The sequence below is a fragment of the Vombatus ursinus genome, unplaced genomic scaffold (genome assembly GCF_900497805.2).
Source record: "Vombatus ursinus unplaced genomic scaffold, bare-nosed wombat genome assembly UNPS02006779.1, whole genome shotgun sequence".
NCBI lineage: Eukaryota > Metazoa > Chordata > Mammalia > Diprotodontia > Vombatidae > Vombatus > Vombatus ursinus.
The window spans coordinates 5,290,771-5,315,011 of record NW_020946557.1 but is presented as its reverse complement, the minus strand read 5'-3'; positions in this window follow the sequence as shown (position 1 = coordinate 5,315,011).

Genomic DNA, 24,241 nt, shown 5'->3' with positions numbered 1-24,241 from the left:
GAGGGTGGTGGTGCTGCTGGCTGTGGGCACTTGTAGGAGAGAAGAGTCCCTGGTTTCAGTTACAAGGCAGAGAGGATAGCCATAGTTTGCAGCCACCTGAGGAACCACAGGGAGCAAGATTATTTGTGGGACAGTATGGCTGGGGGCCCTAGCCATGGATTAGGAGTAGAGAAGTGAGCCCAATTTGAGCCCTTGGACAGACCTCAGAAAATAACAGTAAGAGGAATCTGAGGCTTGGAGCATCATTCCACATGTCTCAGGACTAAAACTTGATTACACCAATAAATAAATAAACATGAGTAAGCAAAAGAGAAAGAATCAAGCCATAGATAGCTACTATAGGAATATAGAATATATGGGTTAATATTCAAAGGAAGATAATGAAGCTAAAAAAGTCACTCTTTTTTCATAAGAAATGTCAAATGGTCCCAAGCACAGAAAGAGTAGTTCTTGGAAGAACTTAAAAAATACTTTAAACATCAAATAAGTGAGATAGAGGAAAAATTAGAAAAAATAAGAGTAATCCAATAAAATCAAGAAAATTATGAAAAGAAAGTCAACCAAGGTGAAATAGAGAATCAAAAACTGAAGTTAGAAAATAATTCCTTGAAATTTAGAAATGGGCAAAGAAAAGCTAGTGATGTTCTAAGATATCAAGAAGTAATCAAACAAAATCAAAAGAATTAAAAAAAGAAGAGAATCTGAAACATCTCATCAGAAAAAAAAACAAACAAAAAAAAAAACAAAAAACAAAACTGATCTGGAGAACAGATTGAGGAGAAATAGTTTAAGATTAGTCAGACTACCTGAAAAGTATGATAAAAAAAAAGAATCTTGATACAGTAATACAAGAGATTATCAAGGAAAATTGCCCTGAAGTTCTAGAACAAGGAAGTAAAACAGAAAAAGGAAAAAAAAATCAATCACCACCTGAAAGAGATCCTAGGAAGAAAACTTACAGGAATATCATAGCTAAGTTTTGAAGCTCCCAAGTTAAGGAAAAATATTGGAAGCAACAAGAAAAAGAAACAATTTAAATATCGTGAAGCTGGAATAAGAATTACCCAAGACTTAGCATTGGGTACCCAAGCATACCCAAGACTGCTACATTGAAGTTCCATAGGTCTTGGAATACTATATTTCATAGAGTAAAAGTGCTGGGGATATGACCAAGGGTAATTTACTCATCAAAGTTAAATATAATCTTGAATGAAAAAAAAAGGATATTAACTGAAAGGCTTTCAGATATTTGTGACAAAACAGTAGAACTTAAGGGAAAATTCAACATATAACATCCAGGAGGAATATAAGGTAAACATTAAAAACAATTATGAGAGATTCAATAAGGTCAAATTGTTTACTTTTCATATGTGAAAATATTATCAGTACTTTTATGACTGTCATCATTATTTGGGTAGTTTGAAAGAAAGGCTTGGGCTGAGCTGAGTATGATGGGGTGATTCTAAAAAAATACTGTAGAGAGAGATTAAATAGAAATAATTATCTCACACAGATGAGGCACAAAAAGAAAAACTGATACAAAAAAAGCTAGCAGCAGGAGAGTGGGTAGTGCCAGATGCTTATTCTCATCAGGAATGGATCAAAGGGGGAAATTATATATATACACACATACATATTTATGTGTATGTGTATGTACATATGTGTATATGTGTATACATATGTGTATATATATGTATAAAAGTCTTCTAAATTCAGAAAGAAATAAGGGGACAAGGGGATAGGATGTGGGGGAGGGGATAAGGGAGGGATTCTTAGAGGGATGGGTAGGTTAAGGGATAGGAAGACAAGGTAGCAGGTAGAAGCAAAGTAGAGCAGAGAGGAAGGATGTGTTAAATAGGATGAGAAAGGTAGTGAGGAAAAATAAGAGGAAAGGATACAATAAGTAATTATAACTTACAGTGTATATGGTATGAATTTACCCATTAAACAGAAATGGATAGCAGGTTAAAAAGTTAGATTCAACAACATGTTTTTAGGAAACACAATAAAAATGAGAGACATACACAAAAATAAAATAAAAGACAGGAGTAGAATTCATTATGTAAAAAAAAGCAGGGGTAGAAATCATGATCTCAGACAAAGTTAAAGCTAGAATAGATTTCATCAAAAGAGAAAAATAGGAAAACTATACTGTGTCAGCAATATCATGCAATATTGTTTTAGACTGTTTCAACTAACTAGACAGTATAAAACACCTAAAAGTATAGCTGCCAAAACAGACACAGAAACTATATGAACATAAACATAAAATTTTTTTTTTACATAAATAAAGTCAGATCTAAATAATTGAAGTAATATTGTTCAGGGGTAGGTAAAGCTAATACAATAAAAAATGACAATTTTACCCAAGTAATTAATTTATTTAGTGCCATCCCAATTAAAATACTAAAAAATTATCTTACCCAGTTATAAAAGAAATTAAGTATTGGTCTACCGGCCCAAGACTTGGGTGAACTCAGTGAGGTTGCAATGGAAATCAAGTAAGGGTCTCATAAAAGATTAGGACACAATTCTGTGATGTTTATTACCTATGTGGTCTTGGGTGAGTTATTCAACATTCTGGTCTCCAGATTCTTTATCTGTGAAATTAGAAGGCTGGACTAACTGGTTTCTAAGATTCTTTCTCATTCCTAATCTATGATGCTGTGCAGATTTCTTTATAGAATCACAGAATTATGAAGCTGGAAAGAATCCAAGGGATGCTCCAATTGGACCACCTCATTTTGCAGATAAGGAAAATGAGGACCAGAAAAGTGAAGTGACTACATTTCCAAGATAAAAGAGTGTTTTTTTCCTCTTCTAACTGAAATCTGTCACTTATTTCTGCAAATCTGCATGGGGGATGCAGGATTGACAATGCTGGTTGTATAGAAAGACAGATACCCTCTGAGCTGAGTGATAAGAGAGAGCAATAATAAATTACAATAGCTCACATTTATAAAGCACTTCACAGTATGTACAACATTTTCCCCCTAACAGACCTGTGGAAGGGAAGATATTATTATTTCTGTATAACAGATAAAGAAACTGAGGCTGAAACAGGTTAAATGACTTGTCCAGTAAGTAGTTCTTTCACTCCAAGGTCTTATGTAGTGAAGAGTAGTGTTGATTTAGTAATGTTTTGTTTTTAAAATGTTTTTAAATGACAGCAATTTCAAATTACTCTGCATGGAGAGTAAAATGTTCTCTATGAGCTTGAAATATTATTCATCGTACAATGAAGGAAAAGGTAGAAAAAAGGTATGTTGATGAATTCTCTGTAGAAATTCATTATTCTCCTGGTACTAATCTTGCTTCTTTTTCCCCCCATGGACACTATCTTTTTATGAAATAATCAGATCTACCAGCAAGTAGATGGAAACATTGAACATAAAAACACCTGCCAAAATTTTGAAGAGGAAAAAACCTATATCCACCTAGGAATAATTAATTGTACTGTCTAAACTGTTGATAACAGTGGGGGAAAAGGGGGGTGTTACTTTCATCATTTATTCAAAGCTGCCAAACTGCATTGGAGACATTGATAAAAATAACTACATTTGCAATTTAAATAACACAAAATATTTCATTTTTAACTGTTTTCCCCCCTTTATTTCACAGGAAAATTCATTCCTCTTTTCAGCTTGGTTGGGCTGATTGCTCGCCTTCATAATGTGGTGTTTGGAATGATTTAAATTCACTGTGCAATGAAAAAAAAAGATAAAGGAAATTGCTTTTTAAAAAGCCCTCTTCCCTACTCCCCTCCCCCCAATCACTAGGGATTTTGATATATACTGTCTTACTTTAGTTTTCTGAAACATTTCAAATTGTAAATGTTAAGTTTTTAGAATTTAGGAGTGGGGAAAGAAGGAAAGCATTTGACTCTATGATAGGAGAAAGTATCTTTCAGTTTGAAAAATCTTCATTGGTTACATTTTAATTAAACAGCTTTCATTTTTATTGTTGTATTATTCAGTTGCACTTTATAGGTGTCACTTAGGCACAGTAAACTTTACCCACACCTGCAGGGATTGATAACAATGACTTTAATTTAAATTAAACCTGTCCTATTGCAAATTTAGTGCAATCTGAAGCAAGCTAGTGATGCTAAGAGCACTTGCCGCAGTGGCAGATAGAACTGAACACTTTTTTAAAAGACATCTGTAGAAATACTTAGAGCCAAGTTAAGATTGTTTCTAGTGAACTGGTTGCATTATGTAAGAATTTGGAGGGCTTTGGAAATCAAGCCATTTTGCTTTCTTTTCTCAATTAATTCATTGAATATATGGATATAATTTGAATCAATTCAATTCAACACAAATTTTATTAAATACCTACTATGCATCAGGCAATCCTGGCACAGTATTATATTCTTTAGGCTGATCTAAATAGTTGGATTTAATAAAGTTTACTTTTTCTTCCCACTGAAAATATGGCATTTTGAATAATTTGTAATGAACATACTCTGTAGGGTATTTGAATATTAAGTTACAAGGAGGAACTAAAATAAATAAAAAAACATTCCAGAAATAGCTATAGAAATATTCAAAAGTATGTGAAGAGGACTTAAGAAAGAATTACAATGGTAATATTAACTACTAACAATAATAGTAATTGAATGATTTTAAGTTTACCAAACACTTGGCTAGATTATAACTGCAAGAGACCTGGAGGTCATCTAGTGCAATGTAACTCCTCCCCCTATTTTAAAGATGGAGAAACTGAAGCCCACAGGGTTTAAGTTACTTGCCTGATGTCATGAGAGTAATAAATACCAGACCTGGGATTCTAGCATAAGGTCTCTTACTCCAAAGCAGCACTTTTTCAATGCACCTTTTTTTTATAACAACCCCATGAAGGAGAACTAACATTATTTAATTACTTGATTCAGTTTCTATTATTTATGATACAGTTATGTTTTCATCTGGTCTTCTCTAGAAACCATTATTCAAGGCCCCAGGCAAGTCCTAAATTCCCTAGCCTGCTTTCCCTGATAATTTCAACAACCTACTTTGAGCTCTTTTTTTTCTTGATTCTTGTAGAGTTTTTTTAAGTGTAATTTAACACTTCATTGCAACACTTCAATGTAAATTAACACTCATATGTGTGTGTGTAGATGTACATACAATATGCATATTACACACAAACACACACACAACACACAGATACACACATATATGCATATACTTTATTCTGTATTCTGAGTACATTTTATCATGACTTCTTTGGAGTCTTAGTTGGTCATTTTGCTGATTAAATTTTCTAAGTCCTTCAGTTATTTGTCTTTACAAAATTGTCATTGTATCAATTGTCCTCCTGATTCTGTTCACCTCCATCTGATGAATTGGTGTAAGGCAGACCTGCGCAAGTTGGCAGTAGGTAGGGGCCAAAATTAAAATGGGCTAAACTTCTTTGGGCAGCAGATAGGTTTTTAGTGGCTCACTTTCCAAGTAAATATATAATTAATGATTAAACTATTTGGTAAATAAACAATATTAAAAAAGAAATTTAAATTAATATCAATTAATTACATTTATTACTTAAGATTTTTATTCATTGTGGAATCTCAGACTAGAGACAAACCGATGATGGTTGGTTGCCATAGGTCGTGACAAATAGGAGACAGTGAGCAGCAGCAACCCACTCGCCAAGTTGTATGATGGGCATAATAGTGACTTATGGAAGGCACGTTAAGCAGGGCATGGACAAAACACATCTTGGACACATGGACAAAGTTACATCTTTACTTTCTTTTACATTCTCTATATTTTTCGAGGGCTGCCCAAAATCCTTTGGTGGGCTTCAGGCAGCCCATAGGTCCTATGTTGTGCAGCCCTGGTGTAAGTCCTCCTACCTTTTCTTGAAACCATCCCCTTCATCATTTCTTACAGCCCAATATTATTCCATTGCATTTATATACTAGCCATTCCCCAACAGAAGGGTAATCCCTTCTTGTCGCCACAAAACAGTTGTTATTAATATTTTTGTACCTCTTTAATTAGAGTTTATTTTGCTGTGATTCAAATCATTACCTTAATCTATACCCCCTCACCTCCATTCACCTACTTCCTCATTCTCCTTTCCCTCGTTCACCTGCAAAGTGAAACATATTTCTGTATCCAACTGTGTGTGTATGTGCAGTCTTTTCTTCTTTAATCAATTCATATGAGAATGAGGTTCAAGTTTCAACCAGTGTCGCACTCTTCTTAGTTGTACAGGCTTCCACTTATACACCATGTTATGTGACATAAATTTCTTTAAACTTACTCTCCCTTTCCCTAACTTTAGTGTGTTCTTCTTCTTCTTTTTTCCCCCTATTCTTCTCTTCAAGATATAAAAGAACCACTCTCAAGTCCTCTTTCTAGATTCTCTCTATTATCCCTGATGTCAATAGGGTTTATAGGAATACATATATCATTTCCCCATGTAGAATGTAAATCGTTTAATCCCTTCTGATCATTTGCTCATCATACATAACTTCATACTTTTTTTTAGAATTAAGTATCTAAGAAGCTCTGCTCTTTTCATTAGGATTACTTGGAAGTCCTCTGTTTCATTAAATATCTACTTTCCCCCATAGGACTAAACTCATTTTTGGGGAGTAAGTTATTCTTGGTTGCCTCCAAGAATTTGGTATTCTGTACTCCATGTTCTTTTATAGTGGTAACTGCTAAATCTACTGTAATCCTGATTGTGGCTTCTCAGTTCTTGAATCCTTTTTTCCCCTGGCTGCAAGCAGTAATTATTCTTTGACCTGGAACCTTTGGATTTTGGCTGTAATGTTCCTAGGATTTTTCAATATTTGATTTCATTTAGGAGTAACCAGTGGATCCTTCCTTTTTCTACTTTGCCTTCTGGTTTCAAGAGATGTGAGCAGTTTTATTTTATGGTTTCTTTTTCTTTTTTTTTTTTTTTTTTTTTGGTGAGGCAGTTGGGGTTAAGTGACTTGCCCAGAGTCACACAGCTAGTGTTATGTGTCTGAAGTCAGATTTGAACTCAGGCCCTCCTGACTCCAAGGCTAGTACTCTATCCACTGTGCCACCTAGCTGCCCCATATTTTATGGTTTCTTGAAATAGGATGTCTAGGCTCTTTTTTCAGTTATGACTTTTAGATAGTCTAATGAACTTTAAATCAACTCTCCTTCATTTATTTTCCAAGCTAGTCTTTTTTTTCTGTGACATGTCTTGCATTTTCTTCTATTTGTTTAACGGTTTTTATTTTCTCAAGGAGCTATTAGCTTTTATTTGGTTCATTCCAATTTTCAGGGAGTTTGTTGTTTGGACACATTTTGGATCTCCTCTACAAAGCTGTTAATTTATTTTTCTCTTATTTCCTTCATAATTCTCATCTCTATTCTATTTTTTCCCCTTAATAGTCTCCCATTATTTATAAAAAGCAAACCAAAAAACCTTTTAAATTTTTTTAAAAAGCAACTTTTGCTTCATGTCTTCTAGGAATTCTAGTTGAAGTTGTGTTGCAGCTATCTTTTTCTTTAATACTTTTCTTATAATGTATTGAGGTTACTCTTTTATTTTAGGTTTGTGTCTTGAGAAAACTTGTCATCACAATAGATTTTTTTAGTGGAGGGTTTTTTTTTCATTTGTTTTCTTCTTCTAGTGGACTTCCTAATTTCACAATTTATATTAGGGATAGGCTCTTCATAATTCTGGCAGGAAGATTTTGGCTTATTCTGCTACTACTTTATTGGGATATTGAATGACTCCTTGTGAATTTTTCTTGGATTTCCAAATCAGGTTTCAATCTGGTGCATTTTCTGTTTGGAGAAGTATTGGGTAACAGGGGAGGGGAAGACCAGCTGTACTTCTTTTTGCTACTTCACTGTCTTGGCTACCGGAGAAGCTTTTTTTTTTTGAAAAGAGCTTTACTAATAACCTCATCAAAGATGCCCTTGGCATGTGTGTGTATGTGTGTGTGTGTGTGTATACATACATACACATATATATGACTGTCAAGAGCATTGTGTATTGGAGAAAAAGTAGGCTGGCTGTCTACTAATTGTTAATGTTCTCTGGATTTTTTTTTATATTAATAATGTCCCACATTTTTTCATTCTTTTGATATTTTCCCCCCTTCAGATACCTTGTATAGAAATCCCTCAGCACCCTCACAGTTTTGTTGTCTTCCACATTTGTCTTTTCTATATATATATATTTTGTCCAATTTATCTGCTTTTTCTTTTTTCTTAAATGCTAATTCTATTTCCCCTGTTAACATATCTGAGTCTATGATGCTACAGTTCAAGTGTGGTGACTTCACTGTTCTTACTGGTGAAAATAGTTTGCTATAATATTCTTTATGGATCTGTTGATTTTTTTTCTTTTGTTTGTTGTTCCCATTCTATTTCTATCTTTTTATGCATTTGTGATGATTTTACTTACCAAGATCTCATGACAAGCTTTATTTATGTTGATTTTACTATTTAGTAATCCTCTCAGCTTAATGAGGCAATAGTATTCACAATTTATCCAGCATTCTTCTTTCTAAGACTTAATGGACTTCATTTTATAATCTGTCATTGCCTTTGGCCATGATCTTTTTTTACTTGGCAAGCAAATTAAGTTTTTTATGCTTTTTTGGTGTTCTTATGACAATTAATTTATATCAGTTAAACTTCTATATAAAGTTATTAAATCTGTGTTGATGCCATTTCTACTGCCCATTTCCCATTTTTCATGATTAATTACTTTTTTAAAAATGAGTTAAAGATTTGGGTTGTTTAAAATGTGTGTCATTTTCTTTCATAATTTTTTTTTCTTCTTGTTTATTGTGATCTGCTTTACTAAGTTAGTGGTTTGGTTATATCAAAATAGTTAATTCAGGGATAATTTGCATATCAATAATGATTCTTTATTTGTTTTTAAAATATAATCAAGCGATTTGTATAAAATTATTTGGACCTTGCTCTATCCAGAAACCAATTCTCTTCTTGAATAAAGTATTCAAGATATAAAGATATTAAGGTTTCAGGAAGTTTATGTCTCAAATATTTTTTTTTGTCTTGACCCATGTTTTTCCATATGTTTCTCACAAGTGCCATTTTCTTTTACCTAACTTTATATTGAAGTCACCTAGTACTGCAGCATACATTGACTTAATATGGAGGTCTATCAAAATATCAATAGAATTTCTTTACCACTTCATTCTCTGTAACTACTCCTGGTATATAACAATTATTTTTAGAGTCTTCTTTTTTCAAATATTCATTTTTTTTTCTTATTTAAATAAGATTTTGTTCTTCCCAATTTCATGTAAAACCATTTTTAACATTCTTTTTTTTTCATTGAGCTCCAAATTCTCTCCTTTTTCTTTTTCTTCCCCCCCCACCCCAGAATGATAAGCAATTTTGTATAGGTTATACATGTATAATCATGTAAAATATTTATATAGGTTATACATGTATAATCATGTAAAATATTTCCATAATAACCATGTAGTGAAAGAAAACACAAACCAAGAAAAAAGTGTGAACAAATAAAGAAAGTGAAAGATAACATGCTTTGATCTGCATTCAGACTCTATCAGTTCTTTCTCTGGAGATAAATAGCATTTTTCATCATGTGTCCTTTGAAATTGTCTTGGATCATTGTATTGCTGAGAATAATCAAGTCATTCACAGTTCATCATCATACAATATTGCTGTTACTGTGTACAATGTTCTTCTGGTTCTGCTCACTTCACTTTGCATCAGTTGATGTAAATCTTTCCAGGTTTTTCTGAAATCATACTCTTGTAAATATTTATGAGTACTGCATTACACAATTACTAACTAGCCAATGAGATATTATTTCTTGTTAATGATGGATGTACAATAAAACATCTCCATTAATTTCTTTTGTCTTCTCCAAGGAATACCTGTGAGTCATCTTTCTTTTTAACTGAATCTGGATTCTTTCTTCTAGTTTTGTATATAACATGAATACAATATGTATACAATTTAACTCTTCTTGAAGTATGGCTATTCGTTTGTCATTGAAAATAAGATTTCAATAGTCAAGTTATGGTTTATATGTCATCTAAGTACTTTATTTCTCAGCACTCTGTACTTTTCTCTATCAATTTGTCATTATCACTATATTGAAAGAGGTTAATCACTTGAGACTGAAGATTATTTTGTATTTTTCTTGGTGTCATGGGTTGCCTTGACAAAAAGATCCATTACAAAGTGATCAGCTCACTGTTGATGAGATTGTCTTTATTTAGCTAGACTGGTCCACAAAAAGAACAGTTGGGGAGGGCAAGCCAAGATAGCAGAGTAAAACCAGTGACTTGCTTGAGCCCCTTCTAATACCTGTAAAAATGACTCTAAACAAATTCTAGAGCAGCAGAACCCACAAAAATACAGAGTGAAACAAATTTCCAGCCCAAGACAACCTGGATGGTTGATTGGAAAGGTATATTGCCCCAGGCTTGGAGAAGAGTGTAGTTCAGCATAGGCTGCTCAGGCAAAGACCAGGCCTTAGTGAATCTGCAGAAGTTTTCAGGAGATTGAATCAAGGGGAGCTGTGGTGGTTTCCAGACTTTTCAACCCACAAACAACAGTAACAACTTAGAAGGTCAGTAGGAAAAGTCTGTCAGACCACAGTGAGAGGGGTAGTCAATTCCAGCTTCAGTCCCAGTGCAGTGCCAGGGCATCAGTTGCTTCTGGAGCTCTCAGCCCACAGACTGAGGGGCAATAGAGTGGTTGATCTGAGGGGGATTGTAAAGATCTCTTTTCTGGTGCTCAGGCAGGATTCTCTTGCTTTGCCTATGCTTGGGTCTAGATCACAGTTGTGGGTGGCAGTCCTGGGGTGAGGAGGAGCACTGGTATGGTGCAGCTGATAGTGGTGGTAGATAGGGAATCCTCCTCACAATTCCAAGGCAGAAAAGAGTCACTCATTGGTCGCTCATAGATCAGAGCATGGGCCAAGAAAGGAGTAAACACCTTGACTTTGATCATACCACCTTGGAAGAACTGAAAATTTACAAGTCCTTGGAAGTATCTCTGAAAACAGCTGCACAAAACCCCTGAAGCTTGGGACAGTACATTCACCATACTGGAAGCAGACCGCTACCTTAACAAAGAGTTTAAAACTCAAATAATTGGCTGGGATCATGAGTAAACTGCACAAAAAAGTCAGACCATAGAATCTTACTTTGGTGACAAAGAAGATCAAAACATACAACCAGAAGAAGACAACAAAATCAAAGCTCCAACATCCAAAGCCTCCAAGAAAAATATGAATCAGTCCCAGGCCATGGAAGAGTTCAAAAAGGATTTTGAGAAGCAGGTAAGGGAAGTAGAGGAAAAACTGGGAAGAGAAATGAGAGTGATGCAAGAAAATCATAAAAAAAAATAAGTCACAGCTTGCCAAAGGAAACCCCAAAAAATGCTGAAGAAAGTAACACTTTAAAAATAGCCTAACCCAAATGGCAAAAGAGGTGCAAAAAGCCAATGAGGAGAAGAATGTCCTAAAAAGCAATATTGGTCAAATGGAAAAGGAAGTCCAAAAGCTCACTGGAGAAAATATTTCCTTAAAAATTAGAATGGAGCAAATGGAACCTAATGATTTTATGAGAAATGAAGACATTGTAAAACAAACCCAAAAGGATGAAAAAAAATAAGACAATGTGAAATATCTCAATGGAAAAACAACTGATCTGGAAAATAGATTCAAGAGAGTTAATTTAAGAATTACTGGACTACCTGAAAACCATCATTAGAAAAAGAGCCTAGACATCATCTTTTAAGAAATTATCAAGAAAAACTGCCCTGATATTCTTGAATCAGAGGGTAAAATAGAAATTGAAAGACTCTACCTCCTGAAAGAGATCCCCAAAGGAAAACTCCTAGGAATACTATAGCCAAATTCCAGAATTCCCAGGTCAAAAAGAAAATATTGCAAGCAGCCAGAAAGAAATAATTCAAGTATTGTGGAAACACAATCAGGATAACATGAAATTTAGCAGCTTCTACATTAAGGGACTGGAGGGCTTGGAATATAATATTCCAGAAGTCAAAGAAGATAGGATTACAACCAAGAATCACCTACTCAGAAAAACTGAATACAATCCTTCAGGGGAAAAAAATGGATATTCACTGAAATAGAGGGCTTTTAAGCATTTTTGATGAAAAGACCAGAGCTAAATAGAAATTTTAACTTTCAAATACAAGACTCAAGAGAAGCATGAAAAAGTAAATAGGAAAGAGAAATCATAAGGGACTTATTAAAGTTGAACTGTTTACATTCCTATATGGAAGGATGATATTTGTAACTCATGAGACTTTTGTCAGTATTAGGGTAGTTGGAGGGAAAAAAATATATGTACAGATATATAGATAGATAGATAGATAGATAGATAGATAGATAGATAGATGGCACAGGGTGAGTTTAAGGTGAAGTTGTGATATAAAAAAATAAAATTAAGGGGTAAGAAAGGATTATATGGGAGAAGAAGAAAGGGAGAGGTAGAATGGGGTAAATTATTTCACATAAAACAGACAAGAAAAATCTTTTACATTGGAGGGGAAGTAGGGAAAGTAAGAGGGAATGAGTGAATCTTATTCTCATCAGATTTGGGTTCAGGAGGGAATAATACACACAATTGGGTTTGGAAATCTATCTTACCCTACAGGAAAATACGGGGGGAAGGGGATAAGAGAGTTGGGGGATAATAGGAGGGCAGATTGTGGGAGGGGGCAATCAGAAGCAAACACTTCTAAGGAGGGACAGAGTTAAAAGAGAGAATAGAATAAACACAGGGCAGGACAGGATGAAGGAAAATATAGTTATTTTTTCAGAACATGAGTACTATGGAAGTGTTTTACATGACTACACATATATAACCTGTTTTGAGTTGCTTGCCTTCTCAATGAGAGTGAGTGGGGAGGGAGGAAGGGAGAAAATTTGGAACCCAAAGTTTTAAAAACAAATATTAAAAATGGCTTTTATATTCAACTGCACTAGGGCTAGGGCCAGACTGTGCTTCTCTCTCACCCAGGTCCGATAGAGCTTTCCCACTGACCTTCTAAATTGTCTTTGTTGTTTGTGGGTTGAGAAGTCTGGAAACCACCACAGCTGCCCATGATTCAGTCTCTTGAAGACTGCTCCAGAGTTTGCTCTGGCCAAGACTTTGCCTGTGTGGCCCATGCTGACCTGCACTCCTCTCCCAGCCTGGCACAACAAACTTTTCCTATCAACCATCCAGGTTGTCTTGGGCTGGAAATTTGTTTCATTCTGTCTTTTTGTGGGTTCTACTGCTTTAGAATTTGTTTAGAGTCATTTTTTACAGGCATTTGGAGAGGTTTGGGGGAGAGCTCAAGAAAGTCACAACTTTTACTCCATCTTTGCTCTGCCACCCAACTTTTTCCACTTGTGACTCTTTCAACAATTCTTAAACTGTGGGTCATGACCGTGCAATCTAAAAACATTTTCAAAAGTGAATAGATGTCTATAGCAGTTGGTCGCCAGCTACAATATTTAGGGACTAGCTAGAAATTGACTGTGAGGAAATCAGTCTATTTTTAGTTTATTAGGAGTCTTTTCAACAGATTAAGATATATGTGAGTGGATAATAGTAAACCAGGAGATAAACTTTGAGGTAGTATAATCCACTGTATTAGAAGGAAGTATATTGAAATCTACTTGACCCCACATACAACTTTCATTTGTATTAACTAGGGCTATCATGGGAGGGAAATTCAGATATTATCATGTACTATATTTAAAATTATTCATGGTATATGAAAGATATCTTTAAAGTCTGTTTTGAAAACTCTGACCTTAAATCAGACAAATGGATTTGGGATGATCATTTGAACCAATGACAAAGCACACTGATAAAGTAATGATAAATTCATGATTAACAAGGATAAATTATAAATATAAGGAACCAGGAAAGGGGGGAGGGGAGGAGAAGTCCTTCCTAATAAGATGTGCTAGAAGAATGGGGAAAAACTTACCTTTGTGATTCACAGATGAATCTGTGTCCTGATATCTATCTATCTATCATCTGTGTGCATATACATATGTATCCACACACACATACACACATACACACACACACACACATATAGAAATAAATGAATTTGTTCTCTACATGTGAGGTCAGGATATTCATGTGTTTAAAGCATCTCACACTTCCAATTATATAGAGCAACCAGAATCCTCTGTTGAAGTTAAGGTATTGTCTATGTTGAGTGACTGTTGGTCTCACGTTTGCTGAGCTATTCTTCCTTGCAGGATGTTGGACTCAACTCTTCATAAACATGCTGTGTTCTTTGATTTCTTCTGTTAATATGCAAAGATTTGAATGATTTTCTCTGAGAAAACTCAGGTGATGTTTTATTAGTAAATGCTAATGTAAGAACCTCCTGGGCCCAGAAGGTACCCCATGAAATGAGCCAGAGTTTGATCACAGGTTACAAAAATTAAAGTGTTGATTGTCTGGGAAGAGAGTTCTTAGCTGCTCAAAGGGGATTGAAAAGGAGGTGAGATATTAATAGTTTTTAGAGGCTTTCAGATGGGGAGCTGGGGATTAAGGGAGAAAACATCTGTAGATACAATAAGCCAGGGAACAGGATGTTTGGAAAGTGCTGAGTAAGGTGTCAAGTTTTCATCTGCTGCTCAAGGCTGGTTCTGTGGTTTCTGGCAGCTACAGGAATCTCCAAATTAGGCTAGAGTTTACTCTCAAATGATCACTGGTATATCAAGAAGATCTGATCATCAAAAGTCTTTCTGATTCACTAGTTGTTATGTAATTCCATTGTCTTGTTCCCCTTTGAAGAAGGGAAGTTCTGACACATCTAACAGGTTAGTATAGTCCTTATAAAGCCCATGATCACATAAGTGACTGACTGTATGGACTACCACCCCTAGGCAGTGAAATAATAGATGTTAGCAGTAGTCTCCCAGGTAATGTTGTCTACTAGTTTGAGGTCCTTAGATTCCAAGTTCATAGTTATTTAGATTAAAGATACCAAACCCTTAAGAGCCAGTGTCCCCCAATCCCTCACAAATGTGAGACTTGCTTCCAAGATCATCTTTGATTGGCATCCAAATGCAGCTAAGTGAATTGGGCAAGGTTTCACTTTATTGATATTATTTTACATCTCTACCAAGAATAAGCCCTCTGACTTTCGGTATTTTACTCAACACAAGACTTTGATCATCTCCTCACATACAAGCATCTGTTTCTCTAGGGTTCAAGCCACTTTACAATCATGATAAAATTAGTTTATAGATCACAAAGAAAATTAAGAAAGCTAAGGCATAGAGTTAGTAGTATAAGGTATCTCAATGGGTAACATAATACTATCAGTCATATGAAGAAAACTTAGGCCTTCTGACTTTTTTTTTCAGTGCTCAATCCAAGAAACTGTACCCTTAAATTACATACTATAAAGAATTTGAGTCATAAATTCTTGACATGGTCAATGTTATTTCACATGTTCTTCATTCTTTGTTGAAAAGTATGCAACTTCTCCCAAAAAATCTACTCACAATTTCTAGAAGAGGAAAAACAAATTGAAAGAATAGTTAGCAGGCAAGATATTTTTATTATACAAAGGCTAATGTGATTCAAATTTTAATGTTCAAGCCATTAAAAATAACTTAAATCTATTTTACTTGAATTATTATAGATGATTTAATTTATTAACTGGGGCCATAATAGACAACATGTCATTTTTCTATTAAATCTAAGCATATGAGGCATTTCTGTGCTATGCATCAATATGCTCTTTTACAGAAAATAATATGAAATCAAAGAGCAGTCTGTAGAACTTTCTTCCTTTCTTTTAAACCCTAGGTTAGGAATTATAGAACATCATTCTTTCTACAATCTCTGTACTAAATCTTTTTATTACCTTGGGCCCCCGAGCAACAATTTCCTAATTTGTAAAATTAGAAGATTGGACTAGGTGGTGATGATTTCTGAGGCCTCTTCTGGTACTGAATAATTATAATTATAATAGCTACCATTTATATAGTGAATAAAGGTTTGCAAAGCACTTTAAAAACATTATTTCATTTGATCCTCACAACATTCCTGGGAGGTGGATGCTATCATTCTCTTCATTTTGCAGATGAAGAAAATAAGGCAAAGACAATATAAGTGACTTGCCTAGATGCACACAGCTAGTATCTGAGGCCATATTTGAACTCAGGTTTTCCTGACTCCAGTCCCAATAATCTATCCAACTATGTCATAAATATTTAGTCCTAACCCTCTGCATCTGTTAAAATACAAACTTCTGGAGGTCAAGAACTGTACTTTTTTTTTGATTGTTGTTTGTTTTGTTTTCTTTTTTCTGCCTGTCACTAGCATTTAGTTTCTGACTCTGAGTTATCACTTCTGATTGATTGATTAATAATGATATTTTGCTATATGAAGTGTTTGAGAATTATTTGAAAAAGAAAAAGGGTCTTGAGTCATCTCCTGTATTCTTAATGTAAAAAAAATTGATAATTTGGAAATCTAAGTTAAAATTTCAAAATGAAGCATTCTTTTTATTTGATCACCAAACATTTATTGAGTGCCCAGTATGTGCCATAAAAGATAATTAGTATTGAGGTTATAAAATAAAAAAAAAATAATTCTTGACCTCAAGGATCTTATATTCGTTTGGGGAAAACAATAGCTATATATATATATATATATATATATATATATATATATAAATATATATTTGTGTGTGTGTGTGTAATTACAACATGTTTATAAAGTAAATATAAGATAACTTTTTAGATAGGCAGGGTAGGGAGAATATTAGCAACTTGATGTATTACAATGGGAATAGAGAACCTGAACTGAGCCTGGAAAGAGAAAATAAGGATGTATTCCTAGAGCCCAAGAAAACACATGGGAAAGGAAGGAACAAGGATTTATTAAGAGTCTACTATATGACAGACACCATACAAAGGGCTTTTACAAATATCTTATTTCATCCTTACAACAACCCTGTGAGATAAATGCTATTATTATCCTTATTTTACTGTTGAGGAAATTGAGGTATACAAAGGATAAGTGACTTGCCCAGGGTCACATAGTATGTGTTAAAGGCTGGATTGGAGCCCAGGTCATTCCTGACACTAGGTCACTATTCATTATGCTACCTAGCTACCTCTGGAGATGAAGGAAAAAATGTGTACAAGAAACAACACATAGGCCAGTTTGATTGAAATAAAAGCAGACTAATGCCCATAAGCTAGGTGGTGCAGTGGATAGAGTGCTGGGCTCAGTTAGAAATAACTGAATTCAAATCCAGCCTCAGAAACTGCCTAGCTGCGTGACCTTGGACAAACTCCTGTTTGCCTCTAGATCAATGATTCACTGGAGAATGAAGTGGCAAACCACGCCAGTATCTTTACCAGAAAAAATCTCATGGGGTCATTGGGGTCATGAAGAGTCAGACATGACTGAAAAACTGTCTAACAAGTCTGAAAAAATCATCTGAAGCCATACTGTGAGGAGTTTTACAAGCCAAACTGAGTTTGAATTTTGTTTTAGAACTCACTAGAAACTGATGATGTTTCTTGAACAGTGGGGTGATATAATTTGATCTGTTATAGAAAAATGACTTTGTCAACTATATGGGGCATAAAGTGAGGTGAAGATAAGTGAGGGAAGAAGAGTAATTAGGAGGTTATTGTGATAATCTAGGTTTATTTGTTGACTGACTAATGGAAAAAGCAAAGGGAGAGTCAAGAATCATGTACTTTAGAACTTTTTATAAATTCAATCTTAGCTGTTGGTATTCTAAATGCAAGCTTCTTGTTCAATGAGCAATGGGTAGACAAATTTCTAGAAACCAAATTGCATGAAACTTGACAGTCTGACTATAAGCAAAACCAGGAGAAATAAAGACCTTGTAGATGAAAAGAAGCATGACTCATTTGCCTTCCTTAGAGAAAACATTAAAGGAACAAGTAGAGTTGGTTTAATAATGCACACCAAAGTAACAAGAAACTCCATTTCATGAGACATTTGCTCACCTTTCTTTGCATTGTTCATGATAAGTATTGACAAAAAGATCATCATGAAAATGATTGCCACTTATAAATCAACATCTGTTCCAGAGGTTGAAGAGGTAGGGAAAATTTATGAAGAAATCAATTCCACTATCCAAATTAATTCACCATCTACACCAATACCTGATGATTTCAATGCAAAGGTAGGAATAGGAAATGAGAGTAAAAAAATGTTAGAACCTATGAATCAGGAATAGCAAATATGAAAGACTAAAGAATCATGTACTACAAGGTGGCCTCACCCCCTACGTATTATGAATGCTTTATTTGAGAAAATAATCTGAAATTATTTAACAATGACTTATGAAATGTCTTGGAAAAGTTAGGTACTCTTCTAAAATCTTGTGAGACACCAGTTCTTGCCCTCAAGGAAATTATAGTCTGTTAGGGGTGGTGTCGGGAAAACATATGTATTAAAATTAAATACAAAATACAAATAAATTTCCAGGGAAGGAAACTAGCAACTTGGGGGAGTAGTACATGATTTCTGTAGGAAATAGCATTTGAGTTATTGGAAAATTAAATGGGATGCAAATGAAATGCAAAGTTAAACCCTTGCCTTTGGGTATTTATAGTCTAGCAGAGAGGGTCAAGACACATCTACCAATATCAGATATCAATTTATAGAGTAGGATGTAATTAATGCAATACAATTCAAGATTGCTGGAACCATCATGGAACTTTGAGCCAGAAGGATGAATGTCTTTAGTTTACAGATAAGAAAAGTGAGACCTAAAGAATTAACATGGTAGAAGACTGATTTCAGAGAATCAAGACTGAAGAGTAAGCAGTAAACTGCCTCAACTCTCCCATATTCACTTCTAAACAATCATAGAATAGAGCCCCAAAACAAATCCCGAAACAGCAGAACCAGCAAAAAGATGGGGTGAAACAATCTTTTAGCCCAAGAAACTAGTAGGATTGGCAAGAAAGATACATCTCACTTGCATAAAAGAGGAGTGCAGTCAAGGACAGGAAGCATTCCCAGCAGGTCAGCAGAAAGATGCACCTCAGTAAACAAGCCAGAGATCCTGAGCCCCAGTGTGGTGGAGCAGGCAAATGCCAACACCAGGACCCCCTATGTACCTTAGCATAGCCATAGGCACTGGCATATTTCATATCTGAGAACCATCACATATTTCAGAGTAGCCCCAGGTAAACAGACATTATCCAGTGGCTCCATGTGTTGCAGCATAGCCCCAGCCAAACAAGTAGATGCCAACCCTATGAGGCTTCAGTATAGCTTTAGGCAAACAGGCAGCCTCCAGAGGCCTGACCATCACATGCTTCAGTGTAGCCCTGTGGAAATGCAGAAAATCTCCACCGGGCCTCTGCCCATGCCAGACACCACTACTAGATCCCCAGCTCAGCACCAGGTAAGCTGCCAGGCCCCTATGGCCTCCAGCAGCACCAGCCAATACCCAGCACACCTCTTCAGTGCAACACCAGACTTAAAGATACCCAAGGGGCCTCAAGGCAAAATCAGTACATCACCAGGTAAAGAGCCAGGACCTTCAGCCACTAGCACAAGAAGCATGAGACAATGCCCCTTCTACTCTAGGAGTAGAGCTCAGATTTAAAAGAAAGAAAAAAAAAGGCAAAAAGAAAGATGAGCAAAAAACAACAAAAAAGAATCTGACCATAGAAAGTTATTATGGTGAAAGGGAGGACCAAGATACAAACTTAGAAGAGGACAACAATGTCAGAAAAAATAGAAAGTGGTCTCAAGCCCAGAAATAATACATGGTATAGCTCAAAAACAAGTTTAAAAATCATAAAAGAAAGGTAGAATAAAAACTGGGAAAAGAAATGAGAGTGATGAAAGATAATTATGAAAAAAAGAGTCTCAATAGCCTGGAAAACTGCTTAAAAAGTAGAATTGGCCACATGGAAAAAGAGATGCAAAAACTCACTGAAGAAAACAACCCCTTAAAGAATACACTTGGCCAAATGGAAAAGAAAATATGAAAGATTATTGAGGAAAATAATATCTTAAAAGTTAAAGTTGGGCAAGTGGAAGCTAATGACTCTATGAAACATCCTGAATGAAGCAACCAAATTCAAAAGAATAAAAAAAAATAGAAGAAAATATAAAATACCTCATGGAAAAAACAACTGACTTGGAAAATAGATCCAAGAGAGACAACATCAGAATTATTGGACTACCCAAAAACCATAATCAAAAGGAGGATCCTGGACAGCATCTTTCAAGAAATTATCAAGGAAAACTGCCATGCTGTCCTGGAACCAGAGGGCAGAATAGTTGTTGAAAGAATGCACCTTATGAAAGAGATCCCAAAATAAAAATCACAAAGAACATGACAGTCAAATTTCAGAACTATCAAGTCAAGATAAAACAATACTACAGGTGGCCAGAATGAAACAATTAACATATTGGAGAATCACAATCAGGATAACACAGGACTTGGCAGCTGCAACATTAAAAGACCAGAGGTCATGGAACATGATGTTCTGGAGGGCAAAGGAGCTAGGACTGCAACAAAGAATCACTTACCTGGCACAAGTAAGCATAATACATGAAGTGAAAAAATGGTCATGCAACATAATAGAATGATTTCAAGAGTTCATAAGGAGAAAACTAGAACTAAAACAAAAATTTGACCTCTAATATCAAAACCCAAGAACAGTATAAACAGGTAAAAAGGTAAAAGAAAACATAAGGGATTAAGTAGAGCTAAACTCTACACAGGAAGATGACACTTGTAACTCCTAAAAGTTATAACACTAACAGTACAGATAGAAGGAATATATATAGAGAGGAAGTACAGGTATAAGGTGAATGTGAGGGAATGACAAAAAATATAAATTAAGAAATGAAAAAGAGGAGTACAATGGGTGCAAAAGGAAGGGAGAAGTAGAATGGGGTGAATTATCTCAGATGAAAAGGTGAGAAAGACCTATTACAGTGGAGGGGGAAAATGGGAGGGTGGGTTATGAACCTGGCTTAAACCTTACTCTCATCAGTGTTGTCTCAAAGAGTGAATAAATTACACAATCAATTGAATATGGAAATTTATTTTACCCAGCAGGGAAGTAGGAGAGGAAGAGAAGTAAAGGGGGTGAAGGGAGGGCAGATCAGGAAAGGCACTAGACAGAAACAAAACACTGGTGAGGTTGGAAAGGGTGAAAGGAGAGAGAGGGCAAACAGGAGGAAGAACAGGATGTAGGGAAATACACAGGTAGTAATCATAAACTGTGAATGTGAGTGGGATTAACTCTCCCATAAAAAGGAAGCAGTTAGCAGAGTGGATCAGAAATCAGAATCCTGCAATACGTCAATTACAAGATACATACTTGAGGTGGAGAGACTCACACAGAGTAAAGGTAAGGGGCTGGAGCAGAATCTATTATGCTTCAGCTGAAATAAAAAAAAAAGCAGGGGTAGCAATCCTGATCTTAGACACAGTAAAAACAAAAATAGACAATTAAAAGAGATAAGGAAGGAAATTACATCTTGCTTAAAAGGTACCATACATAATGAAACAATCAAATTAGAAGAGCAAGGAATAGTTTACCTGTCAGATCTATGGGGAGGGGAAGAATTCATGACCAAACAACAGATAGAGAGCATTATAAAATGTAGAATAAATAGTTTTGAGCATATTAAATTTTAAAGTTTTTTATGCAAACAAACCCAATGCAACCAAGATTAGAAGGAAAGCAGAAAGCTGGGAAACAATCTTTATCACAAGTGTCTCTGATGAAGACTTCATTTCTCAAATATATAGAGAACGAAGTCAAATTTATGAGATGCAAGCCATTCTCTAATGGATAAATGGTCAAAGGATATGGACAGTGCAGATTAAGAAATCAAAGCTATATATAGGCACTTGAAGAAGTGCTCTAAATCACTTTTGATAAGAGAAATGCAAATTAAAACAACTCTGAAATACCACCTCCCACCAATCAGATTGGCTGATACGACAAAAAATGAAAATGATAAATATTGGAGAGGATGTAGGAAAATTGGGACACTAATGCACTGTTGGTGGAGTTATGAACTAATCCAACCATTCTGGAAAGCAATTTGGAACTATGTCTAAAGGACAACCAAAACTATGCATACCCTTTGATCCAGCATTACCACCACTAGGTCTGTATCATAAAGAGAACATAAAAAAGGGAAAAAAAGACCTACCTATGCAAAAATATAGCAGCTCTTTTTGTGATGGCAAAATACTGGAAATTGAGAGGATTCTCATCAATTGGGGAATGGCTGAAAAAGTTGTGGTATATGAATGCAGTGGAATATTATTATGCAATAAGAAATGATGAACAAGCAGATTTCAGAAAAACCTGGAAAGACTTGTATGGAGTGTTGCAAAGTGAAATGAGCAGAACCAGGAAAATGTTGTACACAGTATCAGCAACATCATGTGATGATCAACTATGAATGACTCAGCTCTTCTTAATAACATAATGATCCAAGACAAGTACAAAGGACTCTTGAAGGAAGATGCTATCCATATCCAGATAAAGAACTGATGGACTCTGAATGAAGATTGAAACATTTTTTTTCACTTATGTTATTCTTTCTCATGTTTTTTTCTTTTACTCTGTTTCTTCTTCCACAATTGCGCCAAATATGGAAATATGTTTTATATATTAGCACATTTATAAATTATATCAAATTGCCTACCATATTCAGAAGGAGAGGGAGGCAGAGGGGGAAAATGTGTAACTCAAAATCCTGTAAAAATTAATGCTAAAAATTTTCTTGACATGTAATTAGGGAAAATAAAGTACTATTTAAAACAAACAAACAAAAAGAATTAAAGTGGCTCATCCAAATCTCATAACTAAGTAAGAGCAGAGACATAGAGAACAAGAAACTGAAGAGAGACAGACTCAACCCCAGGATACTACAATATTTCTATGCAGTTGAATAAGGCGGAGTAATACATCAGAACATAGCTACCCTTATTACTGATGCTTCTGAGATGAAGCAAGCAGGAAATTGCAAACTAAAAGTTTTAATAAAGATGTTGTTTAATCATCAAACTTTTTAACTTTAAACTTGAATTTTAAGCATGATAAAATGCTCCTCTGTTTCCAGAAATGATATGTAGCAGTAAATTTTATGACTAAGATGGACCTCAATTCTGCTAAACATAGGCCAATTTGCTTTGTTATTAATAGCACCCATTTCAATTTGTCTAAATATGTGGCCATTCCATGCATAGATATCTTGTTATTGCATGGCCAAATCACTTACACACCAAAAATTTTTAGTGGGATAAACTTTTCATTTTTTTAAATTCTTTGAAAAAGGATTTGTTCTTACTTTAAAGGTAATATGAGAAAGCTGCAAAGCATTACAAATTCTTGTAAGCACATTGTGTCATCATTACCATGTGGTATGCCTTTAAACAGTAGAAACATCATTCACATAGCATATTCATTATAAGAAAAAAGTTAACAATTTGGAATGTGACAGTCCTGATGGCAAGGTTAAATCTGGGATGTTTCATTTCCTTCAGATGAAGCAGTTATGAAGGTTATCCATAACAAAGTCAATTTATTTCTTGTGTGGTTGGGAAATAAATTTATGATGAGAAATGACCTGCATAAAACCCTATATGAGGACTCTAGGATTTATGAGATGAAATGAAGAAAGGTAGAGCTATGCAGAAGTTGCATCTCTGTCCCACCTATTTAATATAATTAGCAAGAGCTTATTCTTTGCCCTACTGTATGGACATATACATGTAAGTTACACAAATGATACTTATAATATTAGAATCTAAAGATGTCTGCCTTGTATAATTATATATGGAACAAAAAGTGATCTGTGAATCAATCAACAAGCATTATGCACTGGGCTATAAGTGGCTTTCTTTTTTTTTCCTGTGGTTTACACATTTGTTCTGATGGAGAAGTTCCAGAAAGATGTCAGAATTAGTAAACCCTTACCAATCTTAAGAACATAAGTACAAAGAATGAAAATATCCACTCAAAAGGCATATATTCTAATGGTGGAGAAAACAAGGACATTCTCTGTCTCTCTGTCTCTCTGTCTCTGTCTCTGTCTCTCTCTTTCACTTTCTCTTTCATCCCTACACAACATATATCTGATATTTTATATGATATTATGCTCTCTTTATATAAAACTTCTAACCCCAACCCTAAAGAACTATATCCAGATCTATCTATCTATCTATCTATCTATCTATCTATCTATCTATCTATC